Consider the following 25,721-nt stretch of genomic DNA (forward strand, 5'->3'; position numbering starts at 1 on the left):
ATTTAAAGGGGGACAGGCAGAAGAAAACCTAGGCCTTTAAAGAAACTTCTTTAATTTATAAGAGGGGTTAGGGAAATTGAAACTTATTTTTTGTTGGCAACCCTGTATTTAATTATTATTAATGAGAATATTTAAAAATATCGCTAACATGCTTATCACTGCAGGGCTTCCACCAGGTCCCTAAAATACCTAAAAGCCCCTACTTTTTTGGAGGTCCTTAACCACCTTAAAATCGGAATTAGGTCCCTAAATTACCCTATTTCTAGTAAATTTGGTGAAAATTATCATCGGCTTATAATATTGAACCAGAATTGTATCGATTCACGTTTATAGCTATAATTTACTACATTAGGTGGCGCCACGAGCTCGGCTAAATTTAAATATTCGGGAAAATTCATAAAGTCGAACTATATAATTTTGAGTAAAGATAGATCATTTTTGTAATAAAATATTTTTACAAATATAATATTTTAAAAGTAATTTTTTAAATAAAGATCTAATTTTTTATGAAAATGGTCCCTATTTGGTTCCTATTTCACCCTATGTTTAGCCTGAAAAATCCCCTCTTTCCAAATTTTTTCTCCAGATTTTGGTGGGAGCCCTGCTAAAATTTACCCCTGTCATGGCGCGGTAGTTTCCATGTAAAGACGTAGGCCACTCCCCCGCCCAGTTTGTTTATTATCTCTTAGTTCGCATTGAAAATATTCGTAAGAATTTTGTCCCCTTAAGGTCATCGGCGTGTGCTTCTAAGATCTGAAGAGACCGAAATCGATGCGTAGCCGCGATATTGGCCCAAATCTTTCTCTCGTCTATACCGCATTTAAGCGAAACACGCTTCAGGACATCACGCGGCCGTTCGCGCAAAAAGAGCCTTTGCTTAATGGATAATAATACCACGTGTAATGAATTATTAATGCGCTTCTGTAGACTCTTAATGATCGATATATATATATATATATATATATATATATATACGAGCGGCTTGAAAATCTAAAATATGTTTTCCCTTCCTGGCGGCTATATTCGCGTGATAAGTAGAAAGGATTTTCTATAGAGGATTTATCTTTGGTCTCTTTATACTTAGCAAAACCCTCATTAATTTCGTAATAATGATAATTAAATTTGAGATGCTACATAAATAATTAGAAGGAAGCAATTTCAAATTTAATTTTACTGCCTAACGAAACAATTGAACGTAGATTTATTTAGTTTTTAGTTCATTAAATATAAACCGTTGACCTCTGTAAAGTATTTTTGCCGTTCTAATATTGTCCTCTCGCTTTTATGACTTGAACGTTTTTAGTTAGTAGCGGATAGAGTTGTAAGTTTTTCTGTAAAATACGGTACAGGACTAAATATGGCTCCCAGAGTTCCTATAATTCCTATAAATTCCTATAATTTCAATATGCTCCTATAATTTCCTATTTTCTCAAAATTGTTCCTATAAATTCTTATTTTTTCGAAATTTTCTAGTTTTTCTATAGCTATGTCCAGAAATTCCTATAATTTTAAAAATAATGTATTAGAAAACAGCCTTAACGTTTGGGAAAAATTTGCCTTCTAAATAAGCTTAGCTCTGGCTTAGGTCCGGTGTTCCCGAAAACATCAACGGTGGGCTCCCAGAGTTCCTTTAAATTCCTATAATTTCAATATACTCCTATAATTTCCTATTTTCTCAAAATTGTTCCCATAAATTCCTATTTTTTGGCTAATAATGTTCCTATAAATTCCTATATTTTCTATGAAATTTCCTATAATTCCTATAATATTTACAAAAAAATCGCTGGGAGCCCTGATATAATATATTTATAATACAAACTAGAGTTGTAAGTCGGAAATTTTTCCCGAAATAAGAAGAAACAAAAAGGTTTTAATTCCATGATTAGCCTAATAATGTTTGCAAATTTAAATTTAGCGGCATTTTCGCCTCATTTGGTTGAATCCAAAAGTAAAACTAAACCTCTAGACTAGTCTAGAATTAAAACCCTTAAAAAGTAATTTGTGTCAATTTTTTATTTTTCCGATTTGCGCAAAACTTTTCGCAATCCGGAAAATCCGGTAATTTTTCCGCTCTTAATTTTTCTGGAAAATTAACAACTCTAGTTGCGGAGGTAATCATTAAAATTGCTGAGAAAGCATTAAAATTTTTATTATTTTTTAATGAAATAGTAACTAAATGAAAAAAATCGTTTGCTGAGCTCTTAAACCTGGTGGGAAAAAATGTGATATTCCTTGATCCAGCATAAATATGGATGTTCCTATTCCCGTTAATGCTATAATTTGAAGGTATTAATTATGAAATATTTCAATATTTTAAAATAATTTTTCTTACCAAAGGAGGTTTAAAAATCACGGAATTATAATGCCATAATTTGTAGGACTTGATTCTTAAATATTTCAATATTTTAAAATTAATTTTGCATCCCAAAGGATGTTTAAAAATCACGGAATTATAATGCCATAATTTGTAGAACTTAATTCTTAAATATTTCAATATTTTAAAATTAATTTTGCATCCCAAAGGAGGTTTAAAAATCACGCAATTATAACAAACAAATATTACTGAGATTGTATGTCCCATGTCCTTATAATTCTATATATATATATATATATATATATATATATATATATAGAATTATATGTTTAAAGAGGGTAGAACGCTACGACATAATGGCATATGCAAAAACGGGCTGATAAGATCTACCGTTATTACTCCCCTCTCTCTCGAAATAGGTGCTCCAAAAATAGATAAGACTCAATACTCTGTATATCTCGACATACACGAAGGATGGAGGGGGGGACTTTTTGAAAACTTCGCAATGATGGGAGGAGGGTCATCGTGGTCCCAAAAAATCGGCCCATCTCCCGCCGAAGTACCTTTTATCGTGGCTCGCTCCGCTAGATTCGTATATTCATATTCTATAGCGGAGTGAAACCTTTTTCCAAAACCCCACCCTTTCGCGAAGGCTAGTTTTGGAGTGGTAAATATCGGTTACCCCCTCGTACGTTCCGGAAATCTGCCCCCGCGTACGGGCCCAGTTTTATCGCTCAGTCCGGCTCGTCAATGATAGGGCTTCTCCCGCAGTTATTGGAGTTTCTCTAAAATTACGTCCCTCGCTCTATATTTCGGCGGATGATGGTCAACTTCGATCGCTTTTCTGGCCGCCGGAAACTGAAGAGCGCCCTCTCGCCGCCGTTGCCTTTAATAAGCAATCTCTAAAATCTCGAATATTCAAAATCGATTCGCGTCGACGGGGCTTCTTCACTCCGGAGAAAGACCTTTTTGCCCATCATTCTCGCTTCCCCGAGTTCTTTATGGCACCGAAAAATAACATCGCTGACGATCCCTATCGCGGAGTAGCGTCTCCTTTTTGTCCCGCGTCGCCATCTACCGGAGGGCTTATACATAATCCTACTTCCCTTCGTTATCATCTTCTTTGTCGTCTACTGTCTCTCGGCACTTTTTCCGGAATTCTACGCTTCGACGAAACTTGCTCTCCATTGTATTTTGCGGATAGCGACAACGTCCGTTTTGTTTTGTCTACCAAAGAGAGCCTAGCTAGTCAGATTAAATGTCGTTGCTTTTATTACTGATAACTTCACGGAGTTCTCATGTTTCTTATAAATATAAGAATTTCTAATATTTCTTGTTATAATAAGAATTTCATATAACTATAAGAATTTCTTATATTTCTTGTTAGAATAAGAATTTCATATAACTATAAGAATTTCTTATATTTCTTGTTAGAATAAGAATTTCATATAAGTATAAGAATTTCCTATATTTCTTGTTAGAATAAGAATTTCATATAACTATAAGAATTTATTGTATTTCTTATAAGTATTAACATTTTTGAAGATGGGTCTTAAATTCAGGGATAAGTTAGGGAATTTTAAAATTGATCTAAAATTCAGGGATAAGTTAGGGAATTTTAAAATTGATCTAAAATTCAGGGATAAGTTAGGGAATTTTAAAATTGATCTAAAATTCAGGGATGAGTTAGGGAATTTTAAAATTGGTCTAAAATTCAGGGATAAGTTAGGGAATTTTAAAATTGATCTAAAATTCAGGGATAAGTTAGGGAATTTTAAAATTGATCTAAAATTCAGGGATAAGTTAGGGAATTTTAAAATTGATCTAAAATTCAGGGATAAGTTAGGGAATTTTAAAATTGATCTAAAATTCAGGGATTAGTTATGGAATTTTAAAATTGATCTAAAATTCAGGGATTAGTTAGGGAATTTTAAAATGAGTCTCAAATTCAGCGATAAGCCAGGAAATTTGAAAATTGGTCTAAAATTCAGGGATAAGTTACGGAATTAGAAAATGGCTCTAAACTTCAGGTATAAGTCAGGGAATTTTAAAAACTAGTAAAAAAGTATGATAATTTAATTTTGGTTGACAATGAAAAACCTTTACTAAAATATATTTTATAAATTTCTCAATTTCTTAAAATATGTCAAAGAAAATCTCTGGAAATGGTCAGGAAATTTTAATTTTAAAAATATTGTATTTATGAATACGTTGAACCTCGCTTTACCGGGTTAAAATAGTGTTATGGAAAACATAATGAACAACCAGCGAAAAAAACAGCAATTGCCTAAAATTATCAATCCAACGATATTAGCAAATAATTCCGAATTCGAAAAGCGTAACGCTTTGATCAAGTTACGCGTGACACGGAAGGCAAATTAAGTTAAGTGACGGGATAGTACCATCGTATAAAGCGCGTATCCAATAAAAACTGAAACAAGCGTATTTGTGTGGGAACCTTGTGAGGAAAAAAAATGTGGAGAATCTAATCCACGCCTGACTTTCACTTTCTTTTGTATGTGTGCAGTGAGAAATACATATTCCCATGGGGGCATTGGCTTGTTACGAGTTTCGCATAAATCAAGCGGAGGTTTTCGCCAATTAAGTCCCCTCCCCTCTCCCCGTATCGGAGTCGAGGGATACGGATGGAGGGTCACCCTGGCTTAAACGTCCCTACCAACCCTATAATCAATGAAAAATAGCACCCGTTATATCCGCGGAGGAACCCCCCCGTTCGACCGGGGACTCCCTTTTGTATTTATTTTGTTGGAGTGACTTTTATTGTTACGTTAACGAGGTCCTATTTTCGGAGGAGGCTGGGAGACCACGTCGGACTTACTCAGTTCCAACCGGCGCCATTTCCATCGCTACTGTACTATCTCCTCTCTCTCCCAGAGATATAATTTAGCAGACGACTGACGAGGGAACTGGACGGAAAAATTTTATACTTCTTCGTGGAACTGCATTTACCGTTGGGTCCTTCTCCCATACTGGAATCTGGTCACGTTTTTAGGCCGTGGTTCTCCTCTGGCCAGGAAACCCCCCTGACTCTCTCGGAAGACGTTTACCATCTCTCGAGTGTTCGCTCTCGCTCTTTCTTCTCCTTCGTGTGTGTTTTGTGTTTCTCGGAGGAGATAAGTAACAACGTGAATTTCACGTGAACTGCTCTTCCCGGAGAGAATTTCCTTTTCTATCTGCCTGATTAAACTCATTCCTATTTCGCGCTCGCTCTAATGTCTCTGAGCGGGACGTTGAAGGCGAAGCGCCTCCTCTTCTTGTTTGACAACTCTCTTCATTTCTTAACGGAACATTTTAGTCGGATCTAAAATCTTTATTTCTTTACATTTTATTTATATTTTATTATTAGTATTTCTTTACATTTTTATATATATTTTATTATTATTTCTTAACATTTTACTTTTTTTTAATTATTATTATCATCATTATATATTTTGTATTATATATTATTATCAATATATATTTTGTGTTATATATTATCAATATATATTTTGTATTATATATTATCAATATATATTTTGTATTATATATTATCAATATATTTGTATTATATAAGAATCAATATATTTGTATTATATAAGAATCAATATATTTGTATTATATATTATCAATATGTATTTTGTATTATATATTATCAATATGTATTTTGTATTATATATTATCAATATATATTTTGTATTATATATTATCAATATATATTTTGTATTATATATTATCATTATATATTTGGAAAATATATTATCATTATATATTATCATTATATATTTTGTATTATATATTATAATTATGTATTTTGTACTATATATTATCATGTATTATGTATTATCAATAATTTTTTTTTGTATTATATATTATCAATATATATTTTGTATTATATATTATCATTATATATTTGGAAAATATATTATCATTATATATTATCATTATATATTTTGTATTATATATTATAATTATGTATTTTGTACTATATATTATCATGTATTATGTATTATCAATATGTATTTTGTATTATATATTATGTATTATGTATTATCAATATGTATTTTGTATTATATATTATCATTATATGTTTTATGTATTATATATTATCATTATATGTTTTATGTATTATATATTATCATTATATATTTTATGTATTATATATTATCATTATATATTTTATGTACTCTATATTATCATTATATATTTTATGTACTCTATATTATCATTATATATTTTATGTACTATATATTATCATTATATATTTTATGTACTATATATTATCATTATATATTTTATGTACTATATATTATCATTATATATTTATGTACTATATATTATCATTATATATTTATGTACTATATATTATCATTATATATTTTATGTATTTTGTATTATATAATATTTATTATTTTAATTTATTTGATAATTATCGACCCTTACAAAATAATATCAAAAATTTGGTAGCTCCAAATACGACTTTGATCAAATTACAATCTAGAATGTGTTATCTATGATCCAATTACTATGTATGAAATTCATCTTTACAGTTTTTATTATTGGATTCAAATATTACTGTATTTAAAATGAATTTGAACATTGGATGAAGTCATTTTCTTAGGAGTCGTTTATTTTGTATTTGAAATATTTATATTTTATTATCTTATTAATAAATTTTAATATCATCTTTATAGTATTTGTAATTTGTGTTTGTGTAGTCTGGGTTTTTACTCTTTGCAAAATTAATATTATCATTAAAATTAAAAAAAACTATCAAACGGTACTTAAAATGAAAACAACCTTATAAATTTTAATCCTCTAATAACTGGATGCAAACCTTTAAAGGAATAAATGCTTTTAATTACCCATTTTAATTTTGAAATAGCTAAAATCCGCACTTCTTTACCGTATTAAATATTTTAATTAAAATATAGGACGTTATTCGTAAAATTTTAATTTTGAACAAACAAGTCTTAAAGTCAAGTTTACGCGTGTGTATTTTTGTCACAAACGTTTTACTAATTGGCTTATTTCTCAAACTAACGCTTGGCTAGAATATGGCTATTTCGATTGGTCGCGGTGAAATTGCTAAAATTACATAAAGTGGATGTTGTCGTTGTAGGACGCCAGTTCTCGTAACCGTCGGATATTATAGCGCTCAGATATCCAAGTGGTAGTTAGTCGCGTAAAGCCTTCTGGAGAATCCCTGACGCGGGTGATTAGTCCCGAGGAGGGCCGAGCGAGAGGGTATCAATTGGGCTGGCCTCTATTAACCCGCGAACCAATTCCCTTAAATTTCCCTTCTCTCTCTCTCTCTTGTCTTTATTTGGCGGGCCTCTTCGGAGTTGTTCTTAATAACCCACCTTCGAAGGGATCTAGGGCTCCTTCGGGGAAAGGCGGGCTGGAACCCGGCTTGAGCCGCCACTACGGAGCGATGAGCGCGTTGCTGGAAGAATTACAGGGCGTCCGCGTGCTGCAATGAGCGAATTCTTCGAGTTATCTCCCATTGATTCGTCGGGATTAGCAGCCCGCGTTGTACCTCGAGAATGCCTCAATGGCGTGGTGTTAGCGTCGAAGCCTTGTTCTCGAAGCTACACCTAGTCCAACAGACGTCCGCGTACGCAAAGCCGCTATTCTCTCGCTTTCTCGATTTATGGGAATTATTCCTGTAACGCCGCGGTGTAGAGTTGTTTCGGCCGAGATGAGCGGCCCTTCTTTCTCCCCTGGGAATTATTGGAAACCCGCAGTTGCCCTATTCAACGTGGGAAATGAATTAGGTCTTACCTTTGTCTAATGTACGATCGTTTATGTCGCGATACCCTTTCAAAAGACCGAAAGAAATTGTGTATAGATTCTTTAAAAGGATTATATTTTACATTGATAAATCGTCCGCTACGAGTTGTTTTTAGGGCTGTGTGAGTACTCGAACTCAACCTCGAGTAAGTAAACTCATCGATTACAAAGTACCTAAAAATTGCATATTCGGGTACCCGATTACTCGAATAAGCTGCTCATTAAACTCGTTATTTTGTTTTTTCTCCAAAAATTCAAAGAGCGGATTTTACAACTTTGGGGGGGGGGGGGGAATTAAACGGTACCTGCAAAGTGGTGGAAACTGTGATTCATTTAAATTGAAGGAATATTTTTCAGCATTGGAAGTTACATTATACTCCTTTTAAATTTATTTTCGTAATTACTTGAATAAAACCAGCGCCTTATCAAGTAATTCTATAACCCGATTCGTTAAAAATATGACTCGACTCGAATAGTCAATGAAAAAAAATTGGTACTCGATACCCAACTGGATTGCCTAAGACCACTACTCGCACAACCCTACTGGTTTCATTTTAAATTTTAATTCAAAATTTGCTGGTGGCAGCTAGGAGCAACAAACACAAGGAGAACGCAGCTAGCCTTTAAACACGCTAACGAAGGGTTGTGTACGAATTTCATTGGACGAGAGTCACGAGCCTTTACGCTGAAGGTTTTACGGGCGGGGGGGGGGGAGACAATTTACGAATTTTCCCCTTCCGACGGCAGCAGGCGCTAAAGCGTCTAGCCAATGAAAAACGTACGCAAGAAAATCCACGACTTTTGACGGGTTGCGTTCTCCTTGTGTGGGGTGTTGTGTTTGTTGCTCCTAAGTGGCAGCATCCACCTTCTAGCAGTTTTATTTCCTTTAGGAGACCGTACTTTCTAAGTTGCTTCGCATTCCACCCTACTTAAAAGCCTATATTAGGCAAAAAAATAGTTGTTTATTGAACTGAACGTAAAAGAGTGTAATATTTGTTTTCAATGGGAATGATACGATACTTTGAACAACGTAACTCTCTAGCTGGTGCGAAATCTTTCTGACGCGGTTAAAAGTTGTTGTTAACGGGAAGTTGTCGTTGGGGAAAGGTGTTAGGCCTGGCGGTGTCTTCAATCATCCGAGCATTTTTTTCCAATCGCGGAATGAAGTTCCCGAAAAAAATATACACTATATTGGACGCGGTATTTGGCAGCCTGTCACCGCGGTGAGACCAGGACTGGCAACGCCAAGCTTAGTCGGCAGGGGTTCCTCGTAATACCCTCGTACTATATTTGTCTCGAAATTGAACCATCAGTTACTGGTTATGGAAGAGGCGAAGGCTACCCGCCCTTCAAGCTCATCAGGTTCCTACGTTTCTTTTTCTCTTCTTCCGGGGACCAGAGAGAAGGGGATTCGGCGAAAGGTCATCGCGGGGTCCTTCTAGGAAGCGGCGTGGGCGGGACGCGACCGGGATAAAGACCGAAATGGCAACGAGCACGTTCCAAATGGGGGTCGGGACTGCAAATTTAGTTTTCAACCGTATTATTACTTTTTCTGTCTCTTCTTTCGCGCGCTCTCCGTCCGTTGTTTTACCGTTACTGGCGTCCTCGGAGAAAGGTAACGAAGGCTCTCGGTCCCTCCTTCTAGCCGGGTCCCAACAACCCCGCGTGGTTTCCTCTCTTCCCGCGCTCTAACTTATCCCCGGCGCGCCGGTCCCCTTGGCTCTTGTCTCCTGGGGTTGGCCGCCTCGTTAAGAAAGTTGCGTGATTTCTGGCGCTCGCCTCTCTCCGTTGGGAATACTCCGTGGGCGGAAGGAGGCGACTCTTCGGGGTTGCCTTTAGCAAATAAGATACCGGCCTTTGCTAAAAGCTCTATATGGTCGCGAATACACCTTTTGTTTTCTAATGTTCGACCTACCAAATTTTCTTTCTCCCGTGTCCCTCTGTTGGCGGGGCTCGGAATCTTCTTCGCTCTCTTCTGCCAAAAAATAACTTCTATTGTTTCATCGTGGCGCAAATAGTGGTACGCGCGCGGGCTTCTTGACGAGATAAACGGGAGCTTCTCGCGATTGTTAGTCGATAGACTGTTGAATTTAATTCGTCCGTTTGGGTTAATCTTCTGTCGTCCTGTCAAAGTAATACCCTTTACACGCGAAACTCGCGAAATAGGCCTCGGACTCGCTTTACTAAAACCTAAGTTTATTTTCTTTGCGGAAGAAAAACATACTTCGATTTTATAGAACAGGGTTGCCACACGTCAGGGAAATCAGGGAAAAGTCAGGGAATTTAAAAATGGGCCTAAAAAGTCAGGGAAATGTCAGGGAATTTTAAGAATTGGTAAAAATTCAGGGAAAAGTCAGGCAATTCAATTTTATCTTGGCACTTTTTGAAGGTAATTTAACTCTAGATCTATGACAAATTCCACGATTATTATTTATTTCCTTGAATGTTTGGCTAATTTTTTCAACATTGCAATAACCTTGTTACTGAAATATAAGTTCATCTAAATTTATTAACTTCTGATAAAAGTAAAATATAAAAGAAAAATTTTGGCCTTAATAAGTCAGGGAAAATCTGTTAAAATGGTCAGGGAAAACAGGGAATAGTCAGGGAATTTGAATCTGAAAATTTTGTGGCAACCCTGTAGAACCGCTTGTACAAGACATATAACACCCTTTTCACGTAAGGCCTACAAATCCGGGTTTATATAAATACAGGGTTTTTCAAGGTTGGATTTTCAATATTAAGGGGGAAGACTACTGTGGCCATTGTCTACTTTCGCGCTATTTCAAGCTAAACTCTTTTAATTTTGTATTTTAACTTATAAAATTAATATTTAAGTGTAGAACAGCCTCTTGTTTAGTGCTTAACAAAATTTTGTCAATTTTAAATTTAAAAGTAATTAAGTTATTACGTTTTAATTCGGACCACCGGAGCTAAACAAGTTGGGCAAGTGCTCAAACTACCCTTTAGTTAGGACCTTATATCTCGTTAACTATTAATATTAGAATTATCAAAATTATTTTAAGCACTAGAGGAAGGTTCAGCCTAATAAGAAAAATATAATGATGTAATTGTTAAAACAGAAACGTTCAGCTTGAACGAAAAAGAGTCTTTTACTATATTCTTCCCCCTTAATAGTTACGTTTAAATTTTGAAGAATTAAAAATAAATATTTCAAAAAAAAACTTTCTTTCACACGTTTATTTCAATATTTTACCGCTTTTAATTCAATTTTAAGGTTGTTGAAATTCAGCTTTTTGATTAATTACAAATATTTTCATTAAACAATCCTGGTAGTTGAGCCTATGTTTTTTTTTCAACATCCAACTAAGCCCACATAAAAAAAACTGGCAATTTCCCAAATTATACTTTTAATCCACGTTCCTTTGCCTATGTACCGATAGATTACACGGTTGCGTAACTATCCGCGAAAAGCCTTTTGAGAAAACCTTAGTGTGGAATAATTATGTGTGACTAACTAGACGAAAAAAGTACCTACTAGATAATTTATCACTCGGGATAAAATATTTCCTACCTGTTCATGCATTATTAATCTTTCGATATCGATGTTTATTCAGAGAGGCTCAATGTTAATAGAAGAAATTTAAATTCTAATCTAATAAGCTTCATTAGATACCCTGCAGCGACGGAATCGAAATCTCCGGAAACTTTTAAAACTGATATTTCTCTTGTAAATTAATTAGGGGATTTCGCTTGTCTGTGTACCTAAGAAAATATCCCCGGCTCCTCTCTCTCTCTCCTCGCCTCTGCCTTTTTTATTATTATTTCTATATCTCAGAGATGGGGCTGCGAGCGGGGGAGGGGTTCCGCCTAAATTTAATGACCAGAGCTCTCGAGGGGCCCCGGAACGATAAAAGCAGCCAATGGCCCAATTTATATTAAAAAAAAAAGATTTTTTTGGCCCTCTCATTGAGGGGGGAGGGGAAATGAGCTTTGGAGCTTAGTGTGAAATCGAAAATAGCTGCCTCTGCACCCTTAAGCTGCTCCAACAAATCTTTTCCGAATATTTTTCCACTCTCGTTTTGTTTTCTTTGGTAGTCGTTCTGTTTATTTCTTAGCTAAATGGAATTATTGAAAATTACGACCTTTGCTTTTCGAGAATGAATGTTACGCATTATATAGTTGCTATAGGGATTTCGTACGGTACAAATAGCTATTCTTTTTATACGTTAAGAGGATTTCTGATTTTGGTCTATTTTTCGCCTACTAGCCCCTGTACAAGTGTTCCACACGCACGGCTTCGGTGTTCAGGGAGAAGTTTAGACCCACAATTTTTGGATTCCTTCGATGGAATGCTATTTTTATTTTCGTTTCGTAGTTATTATAATTACGCACTAGGCCTAATTGGTTTTGAGAATAAACGCTTGCGGCTTAATATTATTTATTCATCCTATTCATCAAACTGTATAAAACTATGACTGCGTCATAATGGAACTCTATTTTCGACGATATATTCAAAACTAAAATTTGTTTCGCTCGTTATCTCGCCTACTAAGCGCTTTAGGCCCGCAGTTTGGTCCTCGTTACATTGTGCGGGAAATTCCGTCGCACCTTCGCGAATGGAATCAATATTGGGCAATGAGGTTTATAAACTTTTGTTTTATCAGTTACATCGTATAAAGCCGAGTTCCCACTTGACGAGTTTTCGAGACTTTCGCGACGAATTTAATTTTCGTCGTAGCTTTGAGCTTCACTAAATTTCACTCGCATGCGTCAATTTGCTTCGCGAAAACTGCATTTTTCGCTAAGTGGGAACTAGCCTTTAGTCTCCGTAAAATGTAAACATTGGACTTTTTAAAAAGCTCTCTTCGTAAGCGGTTGGTCGACGCGTTTCACGAGCCATTGAGTTGGCCGTTGTGACGCCCCGGGCCCTCTCGGTTAAATGGCGCTCGACTATCCCCCCCCCCTCCCTTCCGTTTAAAGGGGGGCGGGGGGTTCTCTTTGGCTGGACGTCCGACATCCATTTATAGGCCGTAAATTAATCTTTGGCGAAAGCGTTTATCGCCTTCCACTTCTCTCTCATTTTTTTGGCGGGGACGTTGTTTGTTATCAGCGTCCTACATTCTCACCAAGTGTCGTTTCAAACGAGAAATGGCGAGAGAGGTGAAACCGATTTACGCTTAAGTTATTCCCCGGCGTATTACGGAACGCGTCAGGTACCCCTGTGCCCCACCCCCCTTCCGTTTCGGCAGCTCGCCCTAAAGGCGGACGACTGCCCCCTTCCGGACGACGAACGAACCATTTGTTAGCGAGGGACGCTCTCGGGGATTAGAGAGAAAATATAAACTTTCCATTTTTGTAAACACACGCGGGGGGGGGGGGCGGATAATACCCCCGTAACCCGGCTCTGTTCGGTCGTCCGCGTCGCGCCTTTGCTATAAGTCGAGAATGAAACATAAGCGAAAAGAAATATACAATATAGAAAATAAAAAGGAAAAATAGATTTTTTTTTCGGAACGAGTGGAAATGTCTCGCCGAAATACTTTTTTCGAGGACCCCTTCCTCTCCTCTTCTCCGCGAAACGTTTTTGCCGAGATCACGTTTTGCCCCGTCAGCCTCTGGTATTAGATCCCCTTCTGTCATCCCTATCGTATTGTCACACGTTCAGCGTTGTCACCGAATGGAAGGCTGATCGCTTCTTATTGGCGCCATTGTCGACGCTGAAAAGTAACCCCGTATTCCAAATATGTAAAAAGTGTTCCGAATGGTAGGAAACAATATTTTTATAGGAAAGTCAACCCCTCTTTCCCCCCCCCCCCTCTTTCGAGAAAACCAAGTTATATGGGGTTAAACTTTTTTCTCTCTTTTCCCTTATTGCAACGCGTGAACGAATTCGCTCCGATTTATCGACAGTCCGTCGAAGTTGTCAGCTATTCCAGAAGGGGCGAACGCCCAGAAATGTCCCTTCGCGATACTGCCAAGTTCATCTTCTATTGGGTGTCGCCAAACCCCCAAACACAGGCTCCTCCCCCTAACGACAGCGACACGAAGCGCCCTTTTTCGACAAGAGGTTTTTTAAGAGAGGAGGCCGCTAAAATGGGAAAATCCCAGTTGAGTGTATTTCGAACTTTTTGTTTCCAAAATATATAAAGTGGTTAGTCGGTTTTAGCTAGTGTCGGAAAATTTTCCGGAATATGACCGAGGCCGTTTTTCCGTAAAATTTTCCGGATATTCCCGAAAAAAATAAAAAAAATTCATTCCATGATTACTCTATTGTTTGCAAATTTTAAATTTTTTCGAATCTAAAATAAAACGTCTAGACTAGCTTTAAACTGATTAACAATGTAACACTATTAATGTTTTGTAGTATGTTTACTGTTATTAGACATTTTATATCGATAAAAGTTAAAAACGTTAAAAATCCTTAAAAAGTAATTTGTTTAAATTTTTTATTTTTCCGATTTGCGAAAACGTTTCTGGAAATTTTTCCGCATTTTATTTTTTCGGAAAATTAATAACACTAGTTTTAGCTATATTTTATCACTTAAGTTTAGCTAATTGTTTAGATAAATAACTGTATTTTTAAAAAATTCTAGTTTCTGTGAATTCTTATATTAAATTATCTCTGGGACCAGGGCCCCGCTGATTCTTTTCCGGGCCCTAGGACAATTTATGTAGTTATGGGCAGGGTTGGTCGATAATTATCGATGGATAATTTACAATGGTAATTATCGATATTTATCCAATGAAAAAATCATGATAATTATCGAATTAAATTAAAATATCTGAAAACAGTTTTTAAAGTTAAATTAATAATTTTGAAAGCAATATACAGCAGTATTAAGTATTTATGACATTTATGCTCGCATTTATGTAATGTTTACAACTATCCAAATGAATTCTATCAAATTCTAAACTTTAAAATTTGAAATTTTTTTGAAACTTGAAAACGCAATGTTGTTAATTCATCGGAATCATCGTTAAATTTTACAACTTAATTTCCAAATATTCATAATTACCAAAAAAATCCGATATTTATCCAAAAAATCCGATAATTATCCAAATAAACGGATTATTATCAAATGATCGGATAATTATCAAAAAATCCGATAATTATCGTATAAATCGGATATTTTTATTTTTTCCGAAAAAATCCGATTTTTTGCCAACCCTGGTTATGGGCTCTTCTGACTGAAATTTGCAAGGAGGGCGCACCATTTCGTAATGGGCCCCTAACAGTGATGCTTTGGGGCCCTTTCTTTTTTCCGGGCCCAAGCACCCCCCTGGTCAACCCTGCAAGGCCCGGTCTGGTACCATATATAGCCAAGATATCATCTCCATCCTTAGGATTCCAAATGTAATCAGTTAGATAGAAATGGGCGGGGTTAGTGGGAAGGGGAACTTACCAATACGTCATTCCTGAAAACCTTTAAGCGTTTTTTCGTCGGCCCGACTGGCGGAGCGCGGATTTCCCCGACCATTTGTTTGGCTTTAAGATTACCCCGTCCTCTATTTCATAATGTTATATAACCATGGGATTTCCCCTTACCGCGTTGGAAAAGCTATATACGGTTTGCGCGGACGTAAATATTTTATATTAAAACGCGAATTGCTGATGTGTATGGGTGCGAGACAATTCTCGTGTTGTTCCTTTTATATTGTCGGAGCAGTATAATAAATAGAAAAGTAAATAGGTTTTACCCCCTCCCCGTCTCTTTCTCGCGCTCTGTTTGTAGGGCCACGCGTTCATTGGTCCTCTTTTTAACCTGACCCTTTGACGACCATTTAAGGGTGTGAAATCCCTACTTTCATGCCATATGTAGTTGGACTTGTAGATTATTAAAACTAATATAGTTGTCTTGTGCTAAGCTATGATAATTATTTATTAGGACAATGAGACCTAGGCATACAGCCTGTAGAAATTTAGTGGACATTATCGCCATCCATCGGTTTCTATTAAGCTTTAATTCCATTGCGGGCTTTAGAATTAAAATCCATTGTTATTTATTTTATAAAAACATTATCTATGCGAAAATTGAAAGCATTGAAATTTCAATTTTTGGTACGCGTAATAGACAATTCAATTTCAATGGGGTTCATTCCTTTTGAACACGAGATGGAGAGTTTTCAATAATCATAAAGGAACAGCTGACTTTATTTTAGCAGGGTTACTATTTTCCATTAGAATTTATTAATTAATCCCTAATGTCAGGGATTTAGAAAATGTTTCCGAAAGGTCAGGGAAAAGTCGGGGAATTTAAAAATATTTCCAAAAAGTCAAGGAATTTTAAAATGTTTCCAAAAGGTCAGGGAAAAGTCGGGGAATTTAAAAATATTTCCAAAAAGTCAAGGAATTTTAAAATGTTTCCGAAAGGTCAGGGAAAAGTCGGGGAATTTAAAAATATTTCCGAAAGGTCAAGGAATTTTAAAATGTTTCCAAAAGGTCAGGGAAAAGTCACGGAAAATGTTTCGAAAAGGTCAGGAAAAAGTCAGGGAATTTGGAAATGATTCCAAAGTGTCAGGGAAAAATCAACTAATTTGAAAATGGTCCCAAAAAGTAATGGAATTTTAAAATGACCCCAAAAAAGTCAGGCAAATAGATTTTTTAAGTAAAATATTTTTTCAAGATTTTTATCTCAAACAATTCATTTATTCTACAAAAATGGTCAAGTAAAATTTGGCAATTTGGTCAGGGAAAACCTGGAAATGTCAGGGAATTTAATTCCGGAAATGTTGTACGAACCCTGTATGGGTACTATGTTTATAGACCATGCAAAGATAATTTTTGGACCAAATATATGTAAATTAACATGTGAACTTTAGGGTACAGTTCTTAAATGATAAGATCGTTGTATAAAATAGCGTTTGCTTTATTATTAATGAGGAATAAATGTGATTATAACTGGGATGGCGAATGTTGGCAAATAGCGTCACGTGTACTTGGCCATCCTGTTCCGGTAGCCCTTCTTACGTGGTGTTTTTGCTGAATATATCGATTTGGTTCTTTCTCTCGCGCGCTTGCTGTTTTAATACCGCTCCCCTTTATTGCGCCCTCTTCCGCAGAGCTCGTATATAAAAAGGAGAAGTCGACGTTAAAGGGGCCCTTTCTCTTGATCTTTTTTTTTCCCCTTTCTTGGATTGTTTTTTTGGCCCTCCCCAGCCCGATAACTTCGAGAAAAGCTCCAAAAAGAAGTGTTGTAAAAGAAAAAGGCGATTGGAAATATTGTAAAATTCATCCAGTTACAACATGTTTTAACCAAGTCTATGTACACGGAAGCCTTTTACGTCGAAATTTCTGCCAAGAAAAGTTTTCTCCGCGTGCCGGGCGGGGAATGGGAGGGGGGGGGGGAACCTTTTATCGTAACCCGTCAAGAGCGAGTCCGCCGCCTAACAACGGAAATCTATAGGAAGCCGATCGCTATTAGTTGCTTACACTCCTATTGACAGCAGACTCAAAGGCTTTAGCCATTTCCCAAACTGGTGCCAGGTTAGCTTTAAATTGGAGGAAACTTTTTTATCTACCAAATTGACCAAACTTATCGTAAACGTTACTTACCAAACTACGAATAACGATGAATGGTAGTAAAGTTAACTATTGTTTTTTTTTAGAAATATTCGTTTATTTTTTGGAATTTTCATAAATATTTTAGACCGGTTTTTATTCGGGTGGCTAAACCAATCACCTGGAAGTTAATACCGAACTATCGAGTCGTTTTAAGGCGCTGTCGACGATGACCGGTTCGAGTATGTTATTATTTTTTTTTACGTCCGTGGTTTTATCGAAACTCGCTGTTTTGAGAAAGTGTATTTCAATGTTAAGCGTCCGGCGCTATTTGGCTCAAACGTGGTCCTCGCATTATGAAGTGGACCAGCGTCGGAAGGCGGAGATGACCGTGCGGGGGCGCTGTGACAAGTATGAGAGATAGGCCGCTTTACAGCAGGGGCGCGTGGTCCAAAGACCATGAAAGACTTTTATGCTTGTCAGTTTTTTCAAATAAAAATAAAGACGGAAAAACGGGAAAAGAAGTCGTAAAACTTGCAGCTGCGGGCTATACCGAAAACCTAAAGTCCGTAAAACTATCCGTTTATTTCCTTTTTCTTCGAAAACAATGGCTTCAGAGTTTCCATTTTTGGAGAGAGAAAGAGAAAGATGTCGTAAATTTTAAAATGTCGAGACTATTAGCCCGCCGGGTCAATGCATTTTCCGCTAAATTTAAAGTATATAGTTTTCCTCTGTTTCCTTCGCTTTGCTAATACGCGTGATCGCCTTAAAGGTGACTTCACTCCGAACACCGAAGCGCCGCAGTCGGAACACTTCTACAGGCGCTTGACCTATTTTCACCTATTTTACCATTTACTCGTCTGGAATGTTACGTTTCAATATTACGATTTTAACGCGATTATCCAATAACTGTAAGCGTGTATTTTGGGTGTTAAAATTAGTATCTTTACCCATCAAGTAAAAACTATCAAACTGCGACGTTATAGTCCAAAAAGTATTTCTGTTTGAAGAAAGTTTAAGGTTATTCTACCTAAAGATAAAATGTTTATCGGAACGTTTGTGGATAGACAGGAGTGGAAAGATATTGCGGGTTTCTACAAATTTAATTTTCTCCAGCGTGTCTATTTTATGGGCCAGAGTATTTAATGCCTCCCTTTAAGGGGAAATTTCGGCTTTTTAACGAACTCTGGACAAGACCATAAAACGTAATTTACGTCCAATGTCGTACGCGCTTCCAAATTAGTTTCTCTAGCTGAGGGTCGTTAGATCATGGATCGAGAAGAGGTCAGACGCCTTAATCGCGTTTCTGCAAAACGCAATAAAACTATTCTTAGGCTTAATATCGCTTCCGGTGCACGCCTATTCGGCAAAACTAAAATTGTAATTGCGTTTCGAAACTGGGCAGGTTTTAATTTTACGATCTTCTTAGGAAACTATTACACACGAGGAAGATTTCTTAATTGTAATAAAATTATCTTTGCAATATTATTTAGATACAATAAGCCGGCTAATTTATTACTAATAATACCACTTCTATTAAATAACTATTTATTATTTAATACTTGGTATAATTAATTAGGCAACGTGCTCTTTAGAATTTGTAAGTCCTACTACGATGTTAAAAATGTTGCAATTAAAAATTAGTTTATCGGTGCACCCTATAAAAAGTGATGGCCTATATACGGAATTTATGAGGCCTACTAGGAATCGTAAAATAAATAGCCAACATTGTTAAAATTCTTTCAATTTTAAAGTCCCTTTATAATTAATTTCGCAACGCATCCTTTAGAAAATGACGAGTTATATCCGGAATTTAAAACTGCTACTAGGAATGGTAAAATAGTTAGCCTACGATGTTAAAAATGTTTCAATTTAAAAGTCTCTTTATAATTAATTTCGCAACGCATCCTTTAGAAAATGACGAGTTATATCCGGAATTTATAACTGCTACTAGGAATGGTAAAATCGTTAGTCTATGATGTTAAAAATGTTTCAATTTAAAAGTATCTCTATAATTAATTTATCCACCCATCCTATAGAAAGTGGCGAATTATATGAGGAATTTATAACTGCTACTAGGAATGGTAAAATCGTTAGTCTATGATGTTAAAAATGTTTCAATTTAAAAGTATCTCTATAATTAATTTATCCACCCATCCTATAGAAAGTGGCGAATTATATGAGGAATTTATAACTGCTACTAGGAATGGTAAAAGTGTTAGCCCGCTCTGTTAAATAAATTCCTTTATATAGCGAAATCAACGTCAATATTCCCTGTGATCTAAGGAAGCAGTTGAAAGCAAATCGAATAAAATAGAGCCAACAGCGTGTTATTTATTTACCTTCTACGTGACTACTCTTCGCGGAATGACTACGGAGTGTGGGGGGAAGGGGCAAGGGGGTAGCGGTTGTACTACTATTTGAATTAATATTAAACGCGCGCCTCGCATCGTTGACTGTGTAATAATGAAATGAAGATCCCGAAAGGGGGCGCTCTTTATCCAAATTAAATATATTTTTTCGTTCTCTTTTCGACGCGGAGGGATATCAGACGTATTAACCCCTCTTAATTTAATTTCCACTCGCAGTCGCTACTGGCCGAGTAAATGGGGGGGGGGTAAAAAAGTTTCGTTTTATCAAGGAAAATTGCTCGTTTTTTTATATTCTGATAAGTGCGCTAAAACGTATTAAATGCTTCATTTTTTAAATGGCTCCATTACTGGGAAGGTGGGGGGGGGGACTATTTTTATTCCGGGCCATTCTCCGGCGCGTTCAGTAGCGAACTAGGGCCCCCCTTTAACCCGGGCTAAGAACTCCATTAAATTAACCTTAAAAAACTTTTTCTACCCCTTAATACTATCATACTTTGGTCCCTATGTAAAAAACACGCGAAAAGAGAGCAGACTATTTTTTTGCGCGGAAGCTCCTTGTGTTGAAAATCGTTAATCATTTGGTAATTCGGTTTCTAGAGGGCGTGGGATATATACTGTTGAACAGTTGCGCGCGTGGCACGAACTGAATTTTATTTTTTCCTCTTGCCTCGGCTTTTTTTTTCGCTTCGGACGGTGGCGCGAACGGCGTGCCCATAAAACTAAAGGCCTCCAGAGCCATCTGGACAAATTTCCACGCGTTTTTTTCCCCTCCTTCTATCGCCGCTTCTCCGCGAGACGCTCGCGCGGCATTAAACGGAAATGAAAATAAATTGTAGGTGCCAAAATTAAGGCTGGCTTTCTAGTCAGGCCTCGAGTTTAACGACTCTCCTCGGAGTTATTTCGCGTTTTTTTCTTTTCCTTTTTTCCCCTCGCGCTCCGAACATTTTCCGAATAGACTACTCGGCAGTATTTCGGTGAAACACGGAAACGGAAAGGTTTTCTTTGGAGTGTTTTTCACCGCGAACCTTTGCGCGGATGAGTTCTATCCGCTGGTCGTAAGAAAAAAAAACCAGGAATATCTTGGAAAATATTTTCTCCACTCTACTTCGGTTTATTTATATTAATATAATTCAGGTATGAAATTACAAAGATTTCTCCGGTAGAAGGGAGGATTAAAGGATGTGGAAAACATTCATAATTTCCCAAGTGATTTTTCCGTATCCCATACTGTTCGGTTCGCTATGATTAAAATTTATAATTTATCAGAAAATAGCTAGATAGGGTTTATTGAGGGGGGGGGGGGTGTCTTGACGTTGTTAAGCCTAGTTTCTTATACAGGGTGTTTCAAAAGGTAATGCTAAAATTTGAAGGAGTTGTAGGGGATGAATTGAGAAGTATACCTGTTTCTGTCCCATTTTCCTACGATGAGTTAAAAGAGCGCCAGAGAGCTTCAAAGTGTGACCTACTAGCCCCTGGAAATAGGCGGCAACAAGCGCAAAACCAAGCGAACATTAAGGTTTTGGTTCGTGTGATCGGTAAAAAAGGAATTTGTAAACAAATCGAGGTTACCAGCGTAAAAAAGTAAACATAAATAGTATTTAAAGTCCCTGCTGCTTGGTGGTTTTGCGCTTGTTTCAGCCTTCTTCCAGGGGCTAGTAGGCCACACTTTGAAGCTCTCTGGCGCTCTTTTATCTCATCGTAGGAAAATGGCGAGGGGCTGATCCCTTCGCGTAATCGGTGTACAGAGCCGTACCTTTGACTGTACTAATGGGATTACACGTAATCTTTGAAGTCCCTGCCTTTGGCAGTGGTAATCTTAGCGTAATCCGGTGTACAGACTTTCTAAGAGTGGTTAGCCCCTCGGAAAATGGTGAAAAAAACAGGCATACTTCTCAACTCACCCCCTACAACTCCTTAAAGGCCTAGGTTTTCTTCTGCCTGTCCCCCTTTAAATTAGGCCAACATGTTCCGTGGTTGGCCTACCACCAGGTTATTTGTACTCCACTAAGTTATTTTAAAGGGGGACAGGCAGAAAAAACCCTAGGCCTTGAACATTTTTGCATTACCTTTTGAAACACGCTGTATAACCTAAAACGATTGAATGCAATCTTAGACAGGGTTCGTACGGAACCTGGATAAGTCGGGGGTTTTCTAATTGGGGGAAAAAGTCAGGGATTTAAATAGTATGGTAAAAAGTCAAGGATAAGTCCGGGATTTTATTAGCCACCATAATGTCTGGCACCTTTTCCCGAGGGTGATACTTAATAAAAAATTGTTCCACTTTGTACTTTTACCTATGAAATCATGAAAGTTACTAGGATTATTACCAAAAAGGCCAGGGATATTGCCAAAAAACGGTAAGGGATAACCTGGATAAGTCAGGAGTTTGAAATCCGAAAATTTCGTACGAAACCATGTTTGAGTGTTACGTAAAAATATTTACCGTTGGGACTTGAACTAATTGATATTTAATTATTTACTTTTAAACGGATTCTGACAATTCAAATAGCCATACGTATCCACGCGTTGTACATGATATCTAATTACAGGGTTGCAACGGTACCTTATGAACCTGGAATAGTCGGGGAATTTGAAAATGGGTCTAAAATTCAGGAAAAAGTCGGGGAATTTGAAATTGATCTAAAATTCAGGAAAAAGTCGGGGAATTTGAAATTGATCTAAAATTCGGGGAATTAAAAATTGATCTAAAATTCGGCGAATTAAAAATTGATCTAAAATTCACGGAATTAAAAATTTATCTAAAATTCGGGGAATTTAAAAATTTATCTAAAATTCGGGGAATTTAAAAATTTATCTAAAATTCGGGGAATTTAAAAATTTATCTAAAATTCGGGGAATTAAAAATTGATCTAAAATTCAGGAAATTAAAAATTGATCTAAAATTCGGGGAATTAAAAATTGATCGAAAATTCGGGGAATTAAAAATTGATCGAAAATTCCGGGAATTAAAAATTGATCTAAAATTCGGGGAATTAAAAATTGATCTAAAATTCAGGGAATTAAAAATGTGTCTAAAATTCAGGGAATTTCAAGAACTAGTGAGAACGTCAGGGAATTTCATTTTCATTTAAAATGGAAAACGTTCACTAAAAATATAGGCTTCAAATTGCCAAATTCTGTCTGGGAAAATCTCTGAAATTGGTCTGGAGGAACGTTGTAAAGGAATTAGAATCTGAAACATTTGTGGCAACCCTGAATTATATAGGATAAGTTTAAAAAGTATCTAAAATAAATCATTAACCAAACTGAACGAGGAATAACTTCCGGTATACATGAGACGGTTTCGTTATCCGAAGCGCGCTAAGCTGGTATTGCTTTTATTAATTTGAATAGACGATCGGCCATTGTAAAAGGGGATCGTTGGTCCGTGAAGTCTGGCTTCCGTCCGCCGAGAAATTAAAAGCGCTTCTCACGCGAGGTCGGCGTAAAATATCCGGCTGGATCGGCGCATTCTCTGCATAATTAAAACTGTTTTGCAGCCCGGCTCGGTGCAGCCAGCCCTCCCTAATGTTGGCCTTTCGGATCAAGCCCGGGCTCACGCGACATTTCGACGGCGACTAGAAACCCGCTCCGGCTCCTTTCGTTGGCTTTTCCTGCCTCTCTCTACTCTGGATTGTTGTGCGCTTAATTCGCTCTTATGCGTGTCACATTTACAATAGATTCCCGTCCCATTTATTATTACAAACCTATATTACCAAGAATTTATTTTATTTCTACTTACAAGGAGACATCTCGAGGTGTTTCTCCCCAATTGATTTCAAACTTGGCGGTTAAGTAGACCTTCGTGTACCTTGAAAGCGGCTAAAAGGAAAAGTTTCAAACTTTCAATGACCATTCGTTTTGCCATGACAACCAAAAATGTTTTTCACAACTCAAATTTAAACTTTCTCTACGTAAAATATCATAGGAAAATCATTGATTTTATAAACCGTTACGATTTTACTGAATTTTAGATTTTACCCAATTTTACGCAATTGTTTTAATTTTAATTTCTTAATTTTTTGAAAATGGCAAGTGGGGAGGGGTTTACAGTCCGTGAATTTACCCATGCTAATTTACCTAGGAGGATGGAAATACTGGAGGGGAAATATGGGATTCCTAGGCCTGGCAACAGGAGGGAATTCGGACATAAGATACTAGAGACACCTAGCGGACACCGTAGTCAAAATTTCGTCCGCGTGTTCGTTGGGACTTGGTTAGAAATGCGTGCAGGTCTTAAAATCGTGTTAAAGATTTATTTATTTTGTCTTCAAATTACATAAACATCTCCGAAATTAGTTTCGTAGAATCCAGGTAGAATATTCGTGTTTCAGCTTGTACAAAAAATCGTTGTGAATAGAATGAAAGGTAGACCAAATTTATAGTGACAAAAAATTCCGCCTATTTTTACGATGGCGCTACGCTCGTATGTCCGAAATTATATAGCTCTCGCGTTGCCGAAGCTAAAACAGTGAGTCTGTTATGGGGGAATACAAATTTCTGTTCCAGGTACGCAGTATTATATTCCTAGATTTTACTTAGATAAAGTTTAAACTTGAGTTGGGTTTCAATATGAGGGTTCAATTTGTTCAACTGACATTAGCGTTGTTCCTTTGCGATGCTTGACAACTAAGACAAAATATAAATGTAGTTATCTTCAACGAGTAGAGATGGCGCCGTGGACGTTTGAACCCCTCTTTTTGAAACCCAACTCTAATCTCGCGGGATTTATTTATAAAATATTAAATAACAGAGATATGCTAGCTTTATCGATTTAAAATTATAGGAATAAAGAATTAATTTATGCATAAAAATATCCCGGTCTCCAAAGTTGATTTCAATATCCTATCCAAATACTTTGGAAGATATATCAATTCATTTTAGAATTAATATCTTAGCTAAATCTAAATTTAAATCAAAATTTATAGGCGTAAAAGGTCTTACCCTTGTCCAAAGTTGATCTTCAGTAAGACTTCAATATTCTATCTATCCACTTTGTACTTAATATAAGTTAATTCCTTTTTAAATTAATATATATAACCAGATATATTAATATTATATGAAAAGTATGAATTTCAATATTTCCCGATATTCGGAAACCTTTCCGCCTGACGTGGTTAATCCGGGCTTAATTAAATAAATAGCTATACAGTCTCCTCTCACCTCGTGGCCTTCGGGGCGTCTTATTCCTCGGTTCTATTGAAATAGAAATCCCATTTAATTTATAAAATAACCCCCCTCCCTTCAAATGCTTCCCGTTATTATCCTACTGGGAAAACGATTCCATTGCGGGTCCTATTTGAATAATTTCAATGCTTGGTCCCCTCGTCCGGACACCATTGACGTGCTCTCCGCAGGTGCTTCTATTCCAGGGTTTAGTGACCCGATCACGTTAATTAATAATTTAATATAGCTTTTAGGCTTTTGCGTAAGTTAAAAAAATACGTAACGTTGTCTCAAGGAGTATTAAAATGATAGTTAAACAGGGTTCGTACACCACCTGAAAAACCTGGAAATCCTGGAAAAGTCGGAATTTGAAAAGGTTTCCAAAAGGTCAGGGAAAAGTCAGGGATTTTGAAAATGTTTCCAAAAGGTCAGGGAAAAGTCAGGTAATTTACAAAGGTTTCCAAAAGGTCAGGGAAAAGTCAGGGAATTTGAAAATGGTCCCAAAAGGTCAGGGAAAAGTCAAGTAATTTGAAAATGGTCCCCTAAAGTAAGGGAATTTGAAAATGGCCCCCTAAAGTAAGGGAATTTGAAAATGGCCCCCTAAAGTAAGGGAATT

At 36.6% G+C, this 25,721-nt stretch overlaps 1 protein-coding gene across 4 annotated transcripts in view; it reads left to right on the top strand.

The window, feature by feature from the left end:
• Positions 1-25,721, top strand: part of LOC149922442 (semaphorin-1A-like) — a 267,931-nt gene that overhangs the window by 211,680 nt on the left and 30,530 nt on the right. The window lies entirely within an intron of this gene.

The sequence above is a fragment of the Leiobunum rupestre genome, chromosome 11 (assembly GCF_980474605.1).
Source record: "Leiobunum rupestre chromosome 11, qqLeiRupe1.1.hap1, whole genome shotgun sequence".
NCBI lineage: Eukaryota > Metazoa > Arthropoda > Arachnida > Opiliones > Sclerosomatidae > Leiobunum > Leiobunum rupestre.